Below are 8,326 nucleotides of genomic sequence, written 5' to 3'. Positions count from 1 at the left end.
AAATATGAGGGTAGAATAAAAGAAATTAAACTCTTATGAAAACATATAGATGTTAGCAAAAGACGGAGAAACATTAGAAGCCATTGCACAACCACTTTTTTGCAAGTAGTATGATCCATTATGAAAGAAATAAGTAAATTTTAGGGTTAATTCTATAAGCCTGATAAAAATATTAATCTACTTTATCAAAAGATTTTTCACGTAAGAATTGTTCCATAGTTGTTAACCCTTCCCGGTGGGGTATAACCATGTAAAGACTGTGTACATCTAAGGTGCAGAAAACGGTGTTATCCTGTATTGTACCAAAGTCTTGGATCATTGATAGTAAAGAAGTTGTGTCTTTTAAATAAGTGGGCTATGTAACTACATACGGTTGAATGAGACCATCTAAAAACTGTGCTACAGGTTAGTATAGGGAACCATTGGCCGAAATTATATATATATATATATATATATATATATATATATATGTACACACACAAAGAAATACAGGTGCTTAACTCCAAATTAACTGATTATATATAAATAAATAAATTTTTGCACTGAATAGAGGTTTTTTGCATAATCTTGGCCAAGGTTATGGGCCTACCCATCACATCCGGGTAACCTCTGTCAGGTAGGTCCCTAACATACTAGGGTTCAAATCCTGAGCACAGGACACCCCCAAACTAGCCCAGCTAAGCCATCCCAAGGCACCGCTATAATAAGAAAGATGAAGTGATAAAGAAATAGTTAAGAGCAGCCGCTGCTGCATATAAAGAATAAAAATAAAAAATAAAAAAGTGCAATACATATATAATAAACAGACAATGAAGCATTAAAATGTGTTAAAGGAAAAATGTGTTATACTGTGTTGCCCTGAGGCACAACAACCAAAGCAATCCAGGGAGAATTACGCCCAAATAATTAACCAAAGCTGCACTACACAGTCTAAATATTTGCAGGACTTACCTATATTGTGCCTCTGACTGGTGTGCATATTACAATGCCAGACTCCGTGCTCTATACCAATGTAGTAGGGGTGCTAGTCTGAGTGGTAGCACCTCCAAATATATATATATATATATATATGTTCAGGGTGTGCAGTCTGAGGTCCATTATATATATATATATAAATATATATATACAGACAGAGTCAGCGGCACTCCGGTTCAAACAGCACACAGGCGCAGGTTCATAGTTCAACGTTTCGATGCATTTATTCACATCGTCATCAGGATACAAACAATTGCAAAAAAAACACTTACTTATACACCACCACCGAACACCACGTGCAGCCCCACAGCTTCCGGGTTCCGGTCACTGAAGACGTCCACAAATGACATCATCATGCACGGCCCATTGCCGTGGTAACAAATGACACTACAAATTAAAAACAAAGCAAGAGCGTGTGTGAATTACACGTACTAAGTGCAGTATGGTATATTACATATCTAGTATGAGCAGCAAAGTCATATCAGCAGCATACACAGAGTTACTTTAATCAATATACTGAACAAGGATATCTCTTATAGGATGCCAAACACATTATACATAGAGGTCATAAATAAAAACCAATGTTGCTTATCTAAGACAAGTTTCCCTCAATGATACAGTACATAATCATCGGTAGACATTAATCACAAATCCATGTATATTATATAAAACAATGTAGACCAAGGCTATCATTCAAACCTTTAGGGTTTAATGTGCCTAGTCTATAGATCCACCGTAACTCGCACTGCAGTAACCTACATGATCTGTTACCTCCCCTCACCATTGGTGGCACAAGGTCAATAATCATATACCGGAGCGTAGATAAACCATGGCCTGCTACAGCGAAATATCATGCCACAGGTTGGTCACTAGACCCCAATGCAATGGCCGCCCTGATTGCAGAGTGGTTAACAGCCATGCGTTCGCGAAGTGTACGTTCAGTTTTCCCAACATAACTTAACCTGCATGGACATGTGATCAAGTAGATCACAAATTTGGTAGTGCAAGATAATCAATGTAAAGTCTTATTTCTTGTTCCTTTATGCGGGTGGGAAAAACTATCACCTGTGATTAAATAACTACAGGTCAAGCAGTTAAGGCATTTAAAGCATCAATTTTTCTGTCTTAGAAAGTGCTTTTCTTTTCTATCTACACATTCACTGATGTCAGCCTTAACAACCCAATCACGTATGTTTTTGCCACGCGAATAACAAGACATAAGTCCAATGTCAGCTAAATTCAACTCACCATCCTCCTGAACAATATTCCAATGTTATTTAGATATGGAACTGATATTACTGCTAGAGGTATTAAAATGGTTAGTCCAATGAATCCACTCCTTCCTAGGCTAATTGTTTTAGACCCAAGTAGTTGTTCTTTAGGAATTTTCAAAGCTCGATTCCTAGCTTTAATCAGTAGCTCCCAATCATATCCCCTGGCTCGAAAATCATCATTCATTTCATTGATTTTCTGTTGTGCAACCCCCTCATCACTACAGATACGTCTTGCTCTCAAAAATTGTGAATATGGCAGGCTATATTTGGAGTGTTTAGGATGAAAACTATTCACATGGAGAAACGTATTCCTGTCTGTAGGTTTACGGTAAAGTGATATACACAATTTACCATGATGATTTTGTATCTCTACATCCAAGAATGTTACCCGTTCAACATCAATACAAATACTCAATTTGATGGGACTACCTGATGCATTATGATTACTAATCACATTCTCAAGGTGGTCCCTAGTGCCTGTCCAAATTAAAAATATATCATTGATGTATCTAGTGTAGAAATGAATCCACCTAGATACATTGATTGTAGAAAAAAATATATTCTTTTCAGCCATAAACATATATGCATTGGCATACGCGGGGGCCATATTAGACCCCATCGCACAGCCGCTGAGCTGTACAAATACCTTCCCATCAAACATAAAGTAATTGTGCAGCAATACAATCCTTAGCAGCTCAATAACCAATTTAATGTCCTGCCCCTTATACAATGGGTTGTCATTCAATAGATGGAATACAGCATCCAATCCCTCATCATTTGGTATAACAGAGTAAAGACTCGAGACATCGGCACTACACAGTAAGCTGTGTGGCGGGATGTCACCAATGTCCACAAGTTTCATCAAAAAATAGGTAGTATCTAATAAATAATCAGGATGACACAGGGTTGTAATAAGGAATCAAGGTATACAGACGTTGGCTGGAACAACGACCCCCTTACCGAGATGATCGGTCAGCCAGGGGGCTTGTCCAGACCTTTATGCACCTTGGGCAAGGTATATAATAGAGGCATGACTGGAAACTTTGGTAACAAGGCACCACATAATTAATGAGTAATTATTCCTTCAGACACTGCCCCTTCCAGGCAGTGTTGTAATACACCTCTAATGCGAAAAGTCGGATCAACATCAAGGGGTACGTACACGGTATTATCAGATAACTGATGTAATATTTCCTTATGATAATCAACTACATCTTGTATAACAATTGACCCGCCCTTATCGGCGGGCCAAATTACAATTTCAGTATTGGAAGACAGTTGTTTTAATGCTTGAAATTCTTCCCTATTCAAATTTTGCTGGACATGTACCCTTTGGCTCCCCACATTCCAAGATGTGACTTAGATAGAATACGCTGTCTGTGTAAGGGGTTAATGCGATATAGGTATTGATGTAATCATCCTATACAAGTTAACTGGAGTGTATAAGCAGTGCAATATACCTTAGATATAAGGTCCCTCTGTCCCAGCAAGGAGAAGGAACCCAAAGTATTGCTAAACAACATGGATCCGGGTTCACCCAATCTACCAGCAATGTACAAAAAAAACAATATAAGCATGCTCCAATACATTTTTTTCCAAATATTTTTCCATCCAAATAAAGTCCTAGTAGAGTCCTGGCATGTGGCCTAGGAATTGTAAGAGTCCTTAGAAAATATAAAAAAATAAAAATAACAAACATAACAGTACCTTTTCCCTTTGTATACATGTATTAATAAACTATAACTGCCAAACAAAACCAGGAAAGCAGTTATTTTTTAACTAAAAGAGCCATAGAGGCTCATGACCTGGGAGAAGGGTAGGTATGTGTTCTGGATGGTGACCTCCCAGATAAACTATGTTGAAAAAAATGAGTGTGGGCCTCATCAGGGTTATCAAAAATAAGAATTTGTTTATTGTCAGTAACTTTCAATTCAGCTAGATACAGAAAAGCAAACTGATTATTATCAGCCACATATTTACAAATTGAGGAAAATTCCTTTTGCTTTTGAGCCACTGCCACTGAAAAATCAAGAAAATTGAGAATCTCATGGACATCTACCATCAATTCCCTATGATGGTTTATAGGCTGTGCGGAGCTTTTCTTAATAGTCCAAAAACTTGACTATCACTGGGCAAGGTCTGCTATTAGTGCCCTCCCAAACCCGACCCAAGCGATGTGCCCTTTCAATTTGTGGGATTCCCAAGTCTATTTGGAGGAGAAGGCCAGACACCAGAGTTTTACCCAAATAATCAAATAAAGCTGCCCATTGATTTGCTGAGGAATGCCAACAAAATGCAATTATTATGCCTAGGTTGAATTTCCCAATCATCCACTTTGTCATCTAGTGAATTATAGGAGGCTGTATAAGAGGCTTGGCATGTTTGCAGTGATTTCGTATTGTCCTCAATATTACTAACTCATAGCATCTAATCTGTTGGTATGATCTGCTAAAATGGGCTAGTGCATAAGCAATAGAGGATTGAATCTTGTCAAGTCTCTTAACTGTTTTGGACACAAGTTGATCAAATGTTTCTTCTAATTTAGGCAAAAATGTATAACATTTTTCATCAATCTGAGGAATAAATAAGAACAATTTCTCATTAATTTTTGGCATTTTTACATTTAAAAGCATGGTCACCATATCAGGGCTAACTGACATGGAATCACCCATTCCAGAGTCAGACATCTCTGAGGATGAGGCCATTCGAGGTGAAGATTGAGAGGCTCCCGCTTTCGCAGGCGGATTTGTTAGGTTTGACCATATTGCAAGTATTAAGCCTAGGCAACAATAGAGGCAGAGATTTATAAAGGAACTTTTCCATACAATGTAATATAAATACAATTAGAAATATGTCCTTATGAGATGGGTCACCAACCACACTGAAGTAGAATAATCAATACAAGTAATGCACCAATAAAATGTGGCCTCTCCTGGCTATTACAAAGGGGGCTACATAGGTGCCAACAGTGGTCAAATTCCAATGTTGGTGTTGTACACTGCACCAGAATAATTAAATTTTATTGCCAATACTAGATATTTGACAATATTTCCATAAAGTAGCAATAATTAGCACAATGGGTAAAATACTCTCAACCACCATATATGTATGTTATTAAAAAAAATTTACAACAAACTATCACTTCTGAAAACATAATTATTAAAACAGTAGTCGCTGTGAGGTACTATCACATGTAGAACTATTTAGTCACATTAGTGTCTTGCGGTTTATTGCATATATCCACTAATAATGTATATGAATAGCAAATGTTCCATGAAAGTGAAATGTACAAGTAGTATATATCTATGCTGTAACTCATAGTATCACTAAGCAACAGCCAAACCTAAACTTATAGGAGGTCAATGTAAAAAACAAATGCAAGAGCAGCCCCTCACACTGAGAACAAATAATTGGTGACCAATAAGCACACCTTATACGCATGAAAATGATTAGGAAATGTCTAACATATACATATGTATATATATATATATATATATATATATATATATAAAACCAGTGTTAGGATGGCACTCCCAGTTAGAATTGTTTAAAGTCCCAGTCTGAAAGCATGCTGCAAAGTATCGGCTAATATACAGACAGAGTCAGCGGCACTCCGGTTCAAACAGCACACAGGCGCAGGTTCATAGTTCAACGTTTCGATGCATTTACTCACAAGGATCTCCTCATTCCTTAAAATAGTTATAGATATAGTTTATCTACAGTAAACTTATTGGAAGGCACATGAGGATTCCACTTTGCCTGATGGCTGGATCGGCAAATGTATTTTTGCCTCTTAACATTCCAAAAATTTGTGGCATAGCAATTATTTTTGCCTAGCATCTTCCTTATACTATTTTACATACTATTTCAGACTCAGAGGGTTGACATATTTTAATGGATGTTCAAATTTATGATGTCAAATTCACTTTGCTTAACATATACGTGCCTAACAGCAATTCTTAGAATATATTGCAATTTTTACATAGCAGAGTGAATTATAATGTATTATTTGGTGGGGATTTTTAGACTGTTTTAAACCCTTCTAATGATAAGTTCCCAATACCACAAAACACCACAGTATTGGCAAACTACTCTCTGGTGGATCCTTGGAGATTGTTCAATCTCACCAATAATCCTACATATTTCACTTGGTGGTTCATGGGTCCCCCTCTCGCATTGACTACATTTTAATCTCTACTACACTTCTACTTTTAGATGCTACATATGCTTTTTAGATGATAAAGCAGTATCTGACCACAACCTGGTCTCGGTTTACTTATGCCCCTCCTTTTGGCACTTCCCCATGCCTTTATTATTCTGAGCATTTTCAAAAGTTCTATAATTAAAATTGGCAGAATTTCTGGATGATAACCTTGAGCAGTGGGACAACCCTGTCTTGTTTTGGGAAACATCTAAGATGGTAATGAGGGGACATATTGTGTCATTTATTGCAAAATGAAATAAGGAAATAAAGACTCAACATAATGTACTGCAACAATCTATGCAGACTTGCCTAAGGAATTAAATAGAATAACCCCCAATGATACAACCAATACTAAATACATACAAACCCGTAAACTAGTGGACAGCTTTCTTTTAGCTCAGGCCCAGTTGAAGATGGACTACTCTAGACAGAAATATTTCTGCTGGGGTAACAAAACAGGCACTTTATTAGCTAATATGACTAAATCGTTTAAACGTAGACACCATGTTACAGCCCTTTAGAATGGTCAATCTTCTAATTTACTTCAAAAAACTTCAGCCATTTGTATGGCATTTCAAAAGTATTATGATATCCTTTATAAATCTACCCCGCATGACCCTGTACTAACTGCTAAATTAGTGGTTGAGGTGACCCTTCCCTGTCTAACACCCTTACAGAGTGAAGCATTAGAAGCTGAAATAACTGAGGAGGAGATTGCTGGCACTGTAGCTAACATGGATTTAAGTAAATGGCCAGGACCAGATAGTTACTCCATGGAATACTACAAACTTCTAAAGCATGACATGGTGCCAGCACTTATCAGGGGTGCTCTTCACCCCCAGTGTGAAAAAAACATGTTTTTTTCTGTGTGTGTGTGCATGCGCTAGCCACACTTATCAACAAATTAGCTGTGCCAAGTGTGCTGCCTGTGTTAAATAGAAACATAGAAACATAGAATTTGATGGCAGATAAGAACCACTTGGCCCATCTAGTCTGCCCCTTTTCATGTATCCTTTAGGCAACTTCAACCCTATTTACTCCTTACGACTCTCAAGGATATTCTGAAGCCTATCCCAAGCGTGTTTAAAATGTAACACTGTTTTTAGCTCCAACCACCTCTGATGGGAGGCTATTCCACTTATCCACTACCCTTTCTGTGAAGTAATTTTTCCTCAAATTTCCTCTGAGCCTACCTCCCTCCAGTTTCAGTGCATGTCCTTGTGTTCTTGTATATCTCTTCCTTTGAAGAATGCTTCCCTCCTGTCCCTTGTTAAAACCCTTCATACAGTTGAAAGTTTCTATCATGTCCCCCCTTTCCCTTCTCTGTTCCAAACTATACATATTAAGATCTTTTAGTCTTTCTAGGTAAGTTCTGTGCTGTAGGCCATGCACCATTTTAGTTGCCCTTCATTGTACCATCTCTAAAGTGTTTATATCCTCCTGGAGATATGGCCTCCAGAACTGAACACAGTTGTTAATCAAGGGGCTGCTGCCTTGTTCAGGTGTGCTCTCCCCCCTCACAAGTGCAAAAAAAATATATTAATGTTTTTTTTATGTGTGTGCATGCGTGCGTTAGCCACACTTATTAGCAAAATAGATGCACAGGGGTGCTGCCTGTGTTGTTTATCAAGGCGCTACTGCCTCATTCAAGGTTGCTCCCCCCCCAGTGTAATTTTTCTTTCTTATAAAAGTGTTTCTTTTCTGTGTGTGTGTTAGCCACACTTATCAGCAACATAGCTGCACAGGGGTGCTGCCTGTATTGTTTATCAAGGGGCTGCTGCCTTTTTCAGTGGTGCTCTTCCCACCAGTGTAAAAATAATAATAATAAATTAATGAAAGGTTTTTTTTTCTGTGTGTGTGCGTTAGCCACACT

This window comes from Taudactylus pleione, unplaced genomic scaffold, assembly GCF_031769625.1.
Source record: "Taudactylus pleione unplaced genomic scaffold, aTauple2 ptg000564l, whole genome shotgun sequence".
Lineage (NCBI taxonomy): Eukaryota > Metazoa > Chordata > Amphibia > Anura > Myobatrachidae > Taudactylus > Taudactylus pleione.
Note: the sequence above shows the minus strand (reverse complement) of the source record.